Below are 11794 nucleotides of genomic sequence, written 5' to 3'. Positions count from 1 at the left end.
TTTATTGATGGGATTCTGAGAAAAATCAGGTTTATGCATAAAATGAGTTTTAGATATTTTGGTGGATTTAATTTGTTTCTTGTATGAATTTGAAACTTTTAACAACATACCTTGATGAATGCTTCAAGAGGGATGAATATTTGAGTATAATAGATTGTTCTTGGCTGGAATATGAGTATTTCTTGGATGAATTTCGAGATTGAGAGTGAGAGAAATAATAGAGGGTTTAAGTGGTGAAGAGAATAATGTGTTGGGAGAAAAAGGAAAGGAAAGTGGATGGGAGGTGTGAGTGGGAGACCATGGGAATAATCTTTTTGCTTTTGGTGGTCTTCATAATTTCCCACTAACACAAGCATCTTTTACATAATTAATATAAGAGTTTTATAAAATTTAATGTAAAGTTTATAAAAATAGAGTTTTATAAAATTTAATGTAAAGTTTATAAAAATGGAGTTTTATAAAAGATGAGTTATTATTTGATTATAACAATCTACTTTGATTTGAAGTTTAATTATAGCATTCAAGTTTGATTCTTTTAAATTTAATTAGAGCATTATACTTTGATTTGATTTTAATATGGTATCATAATTTAATTTGATTATAGTTATAACGTTGTACTATACTATGTTGCTATTAACGTCAATTTATATCGTAGTGTATGAGTTTTGATCCTATTAGCGTCAAGTAATCTTGAGTAGGGTTTGAATGAGATTGAGAGAGGTTTCGTTTGTGATCTTTTTGAGTGTTCGGCTTCGCAACGCAAGGTCCATAGACCCCGTTAAGCCATGATTTAGTGTCCTACACAATCCCGATGATTGTGCAATAGTGTTTTATCGCTTTGGTTCGTTGTTTAGCACTGTTAAGGCTAAGGAATATCAAGCACATGAACTTTCCAAATGATGTTTTCTCATTAAAATAGCGAATTGTACAGTGATTACATAACGTAAACCCTAACATACAAGGGTTAATGGAGTTGACCGGTTTAACTTGTTGACTTTGTTTGACTTTGACTTGACCGAAATTTGATGGTTGTCACATCATCCCCCCGTTAGAGGGACTTTCGTCCCAAAATTTGCATTTTGACTGGGACTTCAAGAGTTTGGAAAAAGATGTGGAAAACGTTTCGTAGTACAAGAAATTAATTTTGGTGAGGAACAACCCGCCTGATGTCACATAACGACCTTGGAAATTTCTTATTGTAACTTGAACTGAGTCGATTTAAAAGGAGTTTATTGTTTTGGGATGATAGAGTATTCTATGTGTGCTTTTATACTCCCTGTTTTATCCTTGGTATTACCATTATGAATATTTTATAACGTAGTTAACGAGTTCCATCATTACGAATGTTTCAACAAATTTTGACGAAATTTGCATTATAAGTCCTACAAGTTCTTTTATAGTCGATTGACGTAAACTAGTCGTATATCATTAAGATTGCAAGGGCATTTTGGATGGGTGACCCCGCCTTAAGCCCACAACCAAACAAGGAACAGGGAATGAGGCGGAATCACACATTCTAAGTCCATAGAATCTTAATGATATATGACCATAATGTTTACACTAGCCCTCATAGATTCCAGGGGAGTAGTATTATTGGGCTAGAAGTAGGAATTGTAGTTCAAAATAAAATAGTTATAAGCCTGCTATCTTCAAACTTGGGCTTTGGCCCCTCCCGATTCCTAATCAGAATTGTCCAATACTCCCAATTCTCCAAGCGACCAAGCGGTATCAAGAAATCAAAATCGATTCATCCCCATTTTCCCAATTCGCTGCCTATCTCGCCTGCTGTTCGTTTGTCGCTGTGTCGCCAAGTCAGTCGCCTGGTCTCACTCTCGCCAATCGCCATCGCCAAGTACCCAAGTCCCCATTCTCACTTCACAGAAATCAGGTATGTAATCCCGAGACCCAAATCCTGTTCAGCTGTTCTTTCTTTTCTGATTGTAAGATTGTTGATTGTTGGTGTTGGCGTATTGCACTGCTGCTGCTGTTTTCTGTCAATCTGTTGCCTATTTATGCGTTACTACTGTCTTACTGAGTTTCTTTTTAATTTGGCTGTCATTTGCGATTTGCCAATTTGATTTATAAGTTATGAACTTATAGATTTGGTTATTGTTGGTGTTGGGTCTTGTACTGTTGCTGCTGTTTTTAGTTTGATTTTTTTTTTATTTTTAGATTTCGTTATTGATTTGGTTATGCTTAACAGCTAGGCAGCTTCAAACAAAACTGAAAAGTGAAAACAAAGATTGATTTGGTTATTGTTAAATGAGTTATTGGTTATTGTTCAAATTTTGATTTTTGATTTTTTTGATTGAATCAATTGTTCCTTCATTTTGATTTTTCTAGATATAATCATGGGAAAGATGAAAACATTGAAAGAGAAATTGCTGTCTGCTTACTAATATATCATTCATAATATGTTTTTAAAGACATTAAAGGCCGTCGGGCTGAGTTGTAATTCTTTTTCTAGGTGTTTTTGGTGTTTATTTGTTGAAAACAATCTGTTATTATTATTATTATTATTATTTTTTTGTTAATTTCAGTTTATAATATTTTCGCCCCCCCCCCCCAAGTTAATTGCTCAAGCTCCGCCACTGATAGATTTACTAGTAAAAACCCTGAGTTTTTTTTTTACATAGATGATAAGTCTTATTTGGGTTTTGCCGTGTTCTCAAGATTCATGGTTTATATACTTGAATCGATGCTAGTTTTAGTAATAAAAAGAAATTTAGAATTTAAACGTCGAGGTTAGAAGCTTGTACTGATATTTAAGGGGTTAAAAAATAAAGTTTTATTAGTTACCTATAGCGACACACAAGTCATAATTTGCATGTGTGAAGACTTGGAGTACTTTCTAATTGGTTCGTGTGTGAAGACTTGGAGTACTTTCTAACTGGTTCATGTGTGAAGACTTGGAGTACTTTCTAATGAAAAGTGTGCTACTGGGGAAATTTGAAACTGGTACGTAGCTTCAAAGTCAAGAATATGCAGTAGGCATGTGATGTATTAAATGCATGAGGCACATAAGTCATAATTTGCGGCAACATATACGTATATGTGTGTGAATTGAAGAAGAAGGTTACAACTCAAAGACCATATATATTCATTTCCTCTTTATTTGTTATTAATTACTTCTCCCACTTCACTTATATAAATCATCACATTCTTACCGCAACTTTTAACTTCTCCCTCACAAATGGATCCACCTGCAGATCATCAAAACCCCATATATGACCTCGATTGGTTTCCGTACTTTGATCATCAAGATCTTTTCAGGTATATATAAACGTCACTCATTACCCCATCTTTCGCACAAAAAAGTGATTTTGTCTATATTGATCAAAACATGGTTTGGATTTGTAGTGATCAAAAAGAGTCTTCCATCATGTTGGATTTGATTATCTTGAGTTTTTGGATTTTTGCAGTGGTGACAGGCTCGACCATCATGATTACGAGTTGTCGGAAAAATTGCATGAAGTGCTCGATCAGAACGTTTCCACAGTACTTAACAAAGATCAAAACATCATTTCTAGAAATGAGTTTCACGATTTGGATCCCCTTGAAGATATAAGCTTATGAGATTGTTGGGAGGATGGTAATTTACCATTGGTTAGTTTCAGTGAAGACTGTAAATCCGGTGGTGAGGCTACATGTAGTTCTAGTGCTGCCACCATTGATCACGGTGGCCGGAAGGTGGCAAAGAGATTGAGACCATTGGAGTTTGAAGAGATAGCGAAGTACTTTGAGATGCCGATAATCATGGCAGCAAAGGAACTAGGGATAGGGTTAACATTGTTGAAGAAAAGATGCAGAGAGCTAAACATAAACAGATGGCCTCATAGAAAACTTAAGAGCCTTCAATCCCTCATTCAAAATGCCAAGGTAAACTACGATAATAACCTTCTATACATTACTCATGCATGTATGCATGCACTTGGTAACCAAAGTAGTTTTGGTATTTTCTAAAATTTTAATTATTAGTTTCTTTATAACATAAACATAGGCCCTAGGCATATGCCACATCGAATCAATTGTTTTACTACAATTTCTGATTTATATTTACATAAACTTAACTCATTGTAAATTTTGTGAACTCACACGAAAAATATATTGCATCTACCTAAAAAAACTAGGAGTTGGGATTAAAGGAGGAGATAGAGACGTTAGAAGGGCACAAGAAGATGATGGAGAAATTGCCAGGTATGGAATTGACAGAAAGAACAAAGAAGCTTAGGCAAGCTTGCTTCAAAGCTATTTATAAGAAGAGAGGACTTAACAATCCTTAGTCCTTACCTTTTCTTTTAGCCATTTTGTTATAATTAGTGGATTTTAATCTACATTGTATGTGTTTTTCTCTTGATAGATTGATACCCTTTTTAGTTTCATTGTGTTTGTCTATTGATTTTTAATGCAGAAAATTTTGTATAATTTGGGTATTATAGTTTGTATTATGTATTTAGCTATATTCTAGATTGACGACACGACTACGCTGACGACTCTATACCAGAGGTCTATATAAATAGACTTATGAATTTAGTAGGAATAACTTGATTATAATCTTGTGATTTGTTCCATGTCTGATCCACTCCTAAGATTCACTCGACATGCCCCCAGTTACGTGTAATTAAAATTTTATTAGACTGTTGATCCTAATGAGTCTACCCTAAGTCCACAACCAAACAAGGAACAAGTCAACTACGAGAAACACGCATATGGACTTGTGAGTTATTTGTAAATTGATTATGGAAATAAAGTTTTTAGACATTGTTGGGTAAAATAATTGTAAAACACTTGTTGGGCCATGGTTAGGAGTGTTGGGCACCTTTTGGGCTTTCCATGGTTACTAAATGTGAAACATGTAGCACTTGCGTGGGCCCCCACAAAACTAAGTTTTCACATTTCTTTCCCACTTCTAGGCCCATTAGGGAACTTAATAGTCCAATGAGTTGGCCATTTTGGAGTGTATCCTTTCAGATAGGTTTGATAAGGTCGGGTATTTTGATGGCTCAAAAGTAATGTGAATGACGCGCTTTGGCCTATAGGTTTGGGAACTCTCGCCTTTGGTCCCCAGATAAGCAAACTGGTCCCTCGGTTGATTGGGGTGTATACGAATGCTTACATAGTCAGGACTTTCGGGCTACCGGCACCTCCCCCTTCCAGTTACTACGCGTCAATTACTATGATCCTACCCGACTAGAGTGGATGACTTTGAATTTCCTATGAGCTCTAAGGAATATATATGTATATACATTTTTTTTAAACCACTTGAATATGTGTGTGATTTTTAGAGAAAGAGGAGAATATTCACCAGTGTATGCACACATATAAGTGTCAGGAGTAATACGTATTCACTTAAGGGAGCAATTAACACACAAAGGTATTCCTAGGATTTTCTAAGTGTGAATTGCATGCAGTTGTGTGTGCATTTTATAAACTAGCATACGAGAGGACCCTAGAGGCTATAGACTAGGTCAAGGCAATTAACTTAATTCCCTATAGTCAAGGGCTCTGATACCAATCTGTCACACCCCGATCCTTGTCGGAATCGATCAAGGCGTGATATATTGTTCAAAGTCTCATGACAACTATGTTATAATATGATTAGATTCAATTAAGTACTAAGTATGCAAACAAGATCCACAACATATAAATACAAATCCAAATACGAACAACATTTATTACATCAAATTTAAATAGTCTTGTGGATTTCTAAGGCACAACCTATTTTTCATCAACTTCATTCTTCAAATCTGCATCATGGGTAAAAACGGGTCAACTACGAGAGTTGGTGAGTAATCTAATTTTAGTAGAGAAAATTATGAAGTTGAAACATTTATAATTTGAAATTTGTTTTCTTTTGAAGTCGGCAAACAATTGTATTTGAGATAACGGTTTATAAATCAAAATTTGATTAACAAATGATAACAACAACAATAAGTCCTCACCCTATATATACATATGTATATATATATATATATATATATATATATATATATATATATATATATATATATAAATATATATAGGATGGAGCATCTAATCATCATACACACTCAACCACGTGCGATCAATCACCTTAGCGTCCCAAGGCGGGGTGGTCAACCCAATAGCGCTATTATTGTCCATAACGTACCTCAAGAATACGGGCATAGTCATGGAGATTAGACTAAAAATGATAATGCACTACAAGTACATGTAGCGTAAACAAACAATAGTTATACAATTAATGACTCACGTATAAATGTCCCAACAATGTCTCAATTGTGATAAAACAATAAAATGAAGTTGGAACATATTAGAACCACATGATACACCCCAAAAGTATTGAAAATTATAAAATATGGGGTAGATTACTCACATTAGTCCCAAAACGAAATGCGTGTGTCGTACGATAGACGGTTCGGGTCAAAATGGCGTGGAACCTAATATAATTAATAGTTTTGGTTTAGGAACTGCTAAACGAGAATAGAGTACTAATACAAATAATTAGACACATATTCTTATATCAGATGAATTAACAATAATTCATTTTGATTATAATATTAAGGTATTCATTTGTTAAATAAATTTTAAATTGAATTAATTACTTTGCATAATTAATTTATATTTTCAATTTAGGCCAGATTTTAATAATTTCTTATTAAAATAATAACTTGCCCAATTATAATTATTTACAGATTTTAACAATTATTTATATGAAATAATCATTAAAATGCATTTTTACATGCTTAAATACTTAGGAAAATGGTTTTAAATAGTACACAGTATTGAAAAATTATGAAATTATTAGGAAATCATTATTTTATACAATATTAATTACTGTAAAATTTTTATATTTTTCTGAAGTGTTTTAGTATTTATTTAATACTTTAATGATTAAACAACAACAAAATTCGGGAAAAATAATAAATGATTCCCAAAAATTCTGTAAAATTAACCATAGTTTTATAACATGATATAGAGCCCAGTGTATAAGTTTCGGATATTTGTGACTATGGGAAGTATTATTTATATATTTCATTATTAATTAATCAATAAAATCATAAATAATAGTAAACAGTAATATAAATGCATGAAACTTCATAAATTATGTTTAATCAATATATTGGTCATCCCAGAATTTTCTTAGAATTTATTGAATGCAAAAAGTATTTTATGTGAATTATTGCCCTACTTTATTGCAATAATTATAGTAATTCAATAAAAATAAGTTATTTTCTGAAAATTTCCAGAACTTCTTATTTTATTGATGGGATTCTGAGAAAAATCAGGTTTATGCATAAAATGAGTTTTAGATATTTTGGTGGATTTAATTTGTTTCTTGTATGAATTTGAAACTTTTAACAACATACCTTGATGAATGCTTCAAGAGGGATGAATATTTGAGTATAATAGATTGTTCTTGGCTGGAATATGAGTATTTCTTGGATGAATTTCGAGATTGAGAGTGAGAGAAATAATAGAGGGTTTAAGTGGTGAAGAGAATAATGTGTTGGGAGAAAAAGGAAAGGAAAGTGGATGGGAGGTGTGAGTGGGAGACCATGGGAATAATCTTTTTGCTTTTGGTGGTCTTCATAATTTCCCACTAACACAAGCATCTTTTACATAATTAATATAAGAGTTTTATAAAATTTAATGTAAAGTTTATAAAAATAGAGTTTTATAAAATTTAATGTAAAGTTTATAAAAATGGAGTTTTATAAAAGATGAGTTATTATTTGATTATAACAATCTACTTTGATTTGAAGTTTAATTATAGCATTCAAGTTTGATTCTTTTAAATTTAATTAGAGCATTATACTTTGATTTGATTTTAATATGGTATCATAATTTAATTTGATTATAGTTATAACGTTGTACTATACTATGTTGCTATTAACGTCAATTTATATCGTAGTGTATGAGTTTTGATCCTATTAGCGTCAAGTAATCTTGAGTAGGGTTTGAATGAGATTGAGAGAGGTTTCGTTTGTGATCTTTTTGAGTGTTCGGCTTCGCAACGCAAGGTCCATAGACCCCGTTAAGCCATGATTTAGTGTCCTACACAATCCCGATGATTGTGCAATAGTGTTTTATCGCTTTGGTTCGTTGTTTAGCACTGTTAAGGCTAAGGAATATCAAGCACATGAACTTTCCAAATGATGTTTTCTCATTAAAATAGCGAATTGTACAGTGATTACATAACGTAAACCCTAACATACAAGGGTTAATGGAGTTGACCGGTTTAACTTGTTGACTTTGTTTGACTTTGACTTGACCGAAATTTGATGGTTGTCACATGTACCGGTGGGAGGAGCTCCACCAGAGATTGGTTTTCCGGTGACATCGAGGCAGCAACCTCCCCCGTCTCCACCATTTTTCCATTGAAGAAGCTCAACCCCAAACACCCCCACTGCTTGCTGATCTACTTTTCTACCTTCGATCTGTCTCCATGTCCCTTCTTGTTCATCCATCAGTGATAGGAAGAAAAAAACCAAGGGAAGCCGCCATATCAGCCTCCCCAGCCACCACCGACGACAACGACAACCGCAACTGCAGCATGTGCTCCTTCCTGCTCCCGTTCTTTCTCCTTTTCATGTCGATCAGATCCGCCAAGATATTCCCTAAGTATCGACCAGCGTTGCTGTGCCCTTTTTCGATTCGAATGCTGCTGAAGACGAGGATGAAGAGGCCGCCGGAGATCGACCTAATCTCCCTTCCTCGTGATCGATTAATCACCACTGAACCACCAATTTTCCTGCTTTCATCCTCTTCTTCATCGATTTAACAACACAAAGCCACCACACCTCCCATTGCGATTTTTGAACCACCGGACCACCACTTGAAAGCCTTCGATCGTCTGATGCCTTCTCGATTTGATGAAGACGAAGAAGAGGACCAGATTCCCTTTCTCACCCCCTCAGGGGGTGTTTGGGATTTCTTTTTAAGGTGAAAAGTCCTTTTTTAAAAGGTCTGTAAAAGGTCTTATTGGGTGTTTGAGATTTCTTTTTAAGGTGAAAAGTCCTTTTTGTAAAAGATGTTGTTTAAAAAGTGTTTGAGATTTCTTTTGCTTTTCCAGCCTCAAAAGTTCAAAAAGACACAAAAAATAACGGATGTGTGACTTTTGCAAATGCTAGTTTTTGTGCTTTGGTAAAAGTTGTTTTTAAAAGTACTTTATCGCTTACCAAACAACTTTTGGACTTTTCTAACTTTTTGGAAAAATTAAAAGTCAAAAAGCTGTTTTAAAAGGAAAAACCAACACCCACTCAATTGTTGCCTTCGATTTTTTTCTCAGCTTTCGTCCGTTCCTCTTCCCCTGATCAGATGAAGACGCCATTTTCTTTTGTATATTTGGTGGTGTTGGCAAAACGAGTCCCTGCATTTGTGGTCTTAAATAAAAATCAGCCCTTTTATAGAAATTCTCACAAAATTAGTCCTTTGTGTTAGTAAAATTACAAAACAACTTTTTAAATATAAAGTATTTAAAAACAAGTCTCTTTAGTTTAAAATATTACAAAACAAACCCGAATTTTTTTTAAAGTCCAAGAACGGTTACTTTGCGGTTATTCACGAAAAGCTTTACCAAAACGAACCTGGATCGAAATTACGCATGAGATGTGAGTTTCTACGGCCCCTCTTTTATAGTTTTAATATTTGAGGGAGAATACACGATTGTCTATTAAAGTTTTGATGATTTCAAAGTTTTATACACAAAATAGCATCATACTTTATTATTGGTCATAATTTTATGAAATAATAGTCTAAAACGTATAAATCATCAATAAATCATGTAAGTTATGATAGAATGCTATAAATTATATAAGTACACCTTGGTGTGATATATTAATTAATTTTAATAAAAATCACAAGATTTTAAGTAGATTACTATAAACATATAAGTTATTAAATGAATCATAAATTGTAATACTCGTTGTATATATATGCACGGAAGTGTAGAGAAAGCATTAAAGACATTACACATATGGCCAAATATGCTATTCAACATAATTATGTACAAAAGAAATGTACATTGCCTTAAACGGTTGATAAACGAACATTCGACAAATACATAATAATTAATTGAAAATATACCAAAAATCAATTATTATTATTATACTCTCGATCATCATGTACAAATGATTTATAAATAAACGATATATTTTATTTTTATATTATTATAAAAATATAAATCATTTTAGTTGTGATACGAAATTCGTCATATATGATAACAAAATTGATTTTCGGATTTTAGGAATTATTACAGAATAAATTATACATCATATCAATTATGCAACTTATCAAATATTATGGAAATCGTTGGTTTTCATGTTGGTTGACAACTGGAAAATGTTATAAAAATAGCCGTTAGGCTGCCCGAATATTGTCTTGACATACAATAAGATATAAAATATATATCAAGTTTTACGAATCTCAAATACTAAAAGACTTAAATCAAAATCATTCCTAAACACCAAAGAATTATAAGTATTCTTAAGTCTTATATCAGAGAGTTTAGGATTATGATTCCTAGACATATTGTTAGGTTCCATCGCTCCCACGGGACGCTCTGTGTGAGCTATGTTGTTTCTAAAAGCCTTATGAGCTAGGATCATTTCCTAAGCTATGGGTCATGGTGTTTGGGGGCTAGATCTCGTGTGCGTCTGAAAATTTCCGAAAGGGGTGAACGAGGGAGTTTTATGTTACGGTTTTTTCGTACTTAGGATCAAAATCGTCTGAGTTATAACCGTTAATCTAGGAAGGGTCTCATATTGTAAATCTGCGCACACGACATAGATTTATAATAAAGAACTTTGGTGTAGATCTATATGGTAAAGATTTATGCTGGTCGATATTCCCTATATGTGATTGCTAGCTACAACTTCGTCTGACGAGACTAACAGGCGTCAGGTGTTTCTTTCTTTGTTAATACACGAATATTCAAAACGTTAGTAATGATCTAGATACCTCTAATGTATTGTACTCTTACGGGGCAGGAATGCCTATAATGTCGGTTAAAGGCTCATCTTAGATCACATATTTTTTTTTGTTACTGTATAAAATTTGCATTAGGTTTATACGATGTCTTTTTTAACTTATACTAGTTGGAAGAGACTGTATCTAGTGGGATAGTTGGTGACTCAAAATGATAAGGGTCAATACCACGATATAAGTTATATAACACTTAATTTACAACATGACACGATTGGTTAAGGTTTATTAACTTACAATTAATAAGTTATTTAAATAAACCCTTTGTTTCTATTCGAAAACACAATATTTATGTGGGAGGAGTTTGCCCACTAGTTAAGTTTTGGTTTCCAAATTAAGTAAGATAACACTTAATTAATACCCGACACGAATTTACAAAGTTTATAAATTCGAAAATTATGAATTTTAAATATAAACTATACAAATGCTTGTAAAAGGTTTCAAGAATGAAGCTGACTATTTTATGTTTTCACAAAGTGTGATATGACTTTATTTTATATAAATTGGTATTCAAAATCCTTATATAAAAACATTTCGGTCATGGGAACCGTAAATATTAATTTTAAGTTTGATTTACTTATATATTTAACAAATTGTGTATTTTTGGATTTGAGCAAACGATATTTCTAAATAAGTATAAATACACTTTTATAACTCAATTGCTTTACACTTTTGATAGAAAAGTATGTATTTATAAAAGTTGGTCAACCAGATAAATTTTATAAAACACTTTTGAGTATAAAAATACTTTGTGTCAAAACTTGTAGAACTCACCAACAATTTTGTTGACGTATAAAAAGAGTAATTTTTTAATTTTTAATTTTTTTTT

This window comes from Lactuca virosa, chromosome 9, assembly GCF_052849685.1.
Source record: "Lactuca virosa cultivar CGN04683 chromosome 9, Lactuca_virosa_CGN04683_v6, whole genome shotgun sequence".
In the NCBI taxonomy this organism is placed as follows: Eukaryota; Viridiplantae; Streptophyta; class Magnoliopsida; order Asterales; family Asteraceae; genus Lactuca; species Lactuca virosa.
Note: the sequence above shows the minus strand (reverse complement) of the source record.